The sequence below is a fragment of the Girardinichthys multiradiatus genome, chromosome 23 (genome assembly GCF_021462225.1).
Source record: "Girardinichthys multiradiatus isolate DD_20200921_A chromosome 23, DD_fGirMul_XY1, whole genome shotgun sequence".
NCBI classification, from domain to species: Eukaryota; Metazoa; Chordata; class Actinopteri; order Cyprinodontiformes; family Goodeidae; genus Girardinichthys; species Girardinichthys multiradiatus.
This window is the reverse complement of record NC_061815.1, coordinates 16,758,999-16,761,001: the sequence shown is the minus strand read 5'-3', so window position 1 is coordinate 16,761,001 and position 2,003 is coordinate 16,758,999.

Here is a 2,003-nt window from a genome sequence, read left to right as displayed (position 1 = left end):
CAAAAATGTTTCAGTGTGGTTTGTTGTTAAGTAGAGCTTTAAATATGACTGATTTTTGTTACATAAAAAAAAAAAATGTTCAGTCGATTTTAATTTGCGACAAAAAAAAAAATCAAACAAAAGCAACGGACCAATAGATGTAAATGATTTTATTTAACAGCTGAGTATTCTGGCTTTTTTGATGTATAGATCAAGTAAAGGGGAAAAATATGGAGTCACCCTTTAATTTATATTTCCGAAATCAATAGCTGCACAAATTTAACTAGAAACGTTAAGTCTGTCTAAATCTGTCTAATTGAAGAGAAAAATGACTCCCAAGAAGACAGCTGTCAGTTGGCACAATCCCATCGATCTGGTTTGTTGATGCATATTGCCACCAAGCAAAGAGCATTTAAACTTTTCTTTAAGCCATATTTATTCAAGAAACTGGCAAGCAAACAGCCAAGGTATTAAAAAATTAACATGTACATTGAAAAACAGGTCCATGTCAAGGCTCCATACAGCACAGGGGGATCTGTCAGCTGCTACATGATATGATGAAGTAGTAACGACACTGAGCGATTTCATATTCTTTCAATTTGCTCTGAATAAGTGATTAATTTATTACAATATGTCTAAATAGACAGCTTGTTCTGAGTCCTATACAGTCATATTCAATAAATTAGAATATGCGTTCAGATGAGGCTCGTTTGTCAGATTAAAAACACCCTTTGAAAATGACCACTAAACAGGTATTAAACATATTCTTCATTAAGCCCATGTTTCTGTATTAAAATGTGTTTTTTATTTGTCTGATGTAATATTCTAATCATAAAATGTGTTTTTATTAGATGCAAGCAGAAAATCATAACAGAAATAAAGGCTTAAAAACATCAGTCTGTGTGTAATTTATATAATGTGTTTCGCTTTGAGGATTCAGTTACTGAAATTAATGAACTTTTCAATAATATATAACATATAACAATATGTTTGTTTATCATTTCTATTTCATTCTGTTTTTTGTTTGTTTGTTTTTTAATGGGCTGTGGTAATTGAATTTGGGGCCAATGAGATACATCTATGATCCGGAATAGAATGGATTATGGATGAGTGGTGTATGGATCTACAGCAAAATCTGTGTTGACAGAATCAGATGTCATTCAGGCATAGGCTCTTAGGTTATGCAGTTTGGGGGAGGGGGGTTGGGTTGAAGAGAAATACCTTTGTGGTTAAGAAGAAAGCTAATTATTGGTTTGAAGGGGTATACACTAAGCACCTGGTTGGGACTCTGTTGGGAGAGGTGTAGGCAGAAGAAACATGTGGGTGGAAGGGTAATGATGTAGCAGGTGAATTGTTAAACAGACTTGACCTTTGTCCAAATGTATTCTGGCCACATGTTTCAAGTTGGAAACTGCATGGAGCTCTCATAGATCTGAAGTTGCTGCTTTATGAAGTGAGGGATAAACAGCTCAAGCCTATTAAAACCCTCAGACTGGGAAACTGGGGCTGAGTTTCAAGTAGCATATGGGAGGAGAACTACAGATGGATTAGAACTTGCAGCACTGCTGATGGCAATAGGATGAGCTTTAGAGAGCAATGCAAACAACATCCTGATAGGCAGTGATTCTAGTTCTGCTCTGGCTTTTATTGAATCAGGGGCTGCAAAATCAAAAAGAAATCTTGCATTAAATATGCCAGGTTAGCTCTAGGGTGGTGGGCATTGGGAAAAACGTGTTTATATGGAAACTTACTCGGTATAGTGGAGAATAAAAGACCGGATAGGATGGTGAATGACGGAGAAGAGGAGGGGGCTGGAGAGTAATTGTATAGTTTTTAAAGGTGACTGGGTTATTCAATAGAATTTAAAATGTAGGCACTGGGTTCAGTCTCAAGAAAGCGGTAATGCAACAAATTGGGTGCAATACGCCGCAAAACACCAAAGAAGAAGAAGAAGACCGATTGGACGTGGCTCTGCGTGCGTCATCTAATACTTAATTTCTATTGGACACGCAAGCAGCGGTTTA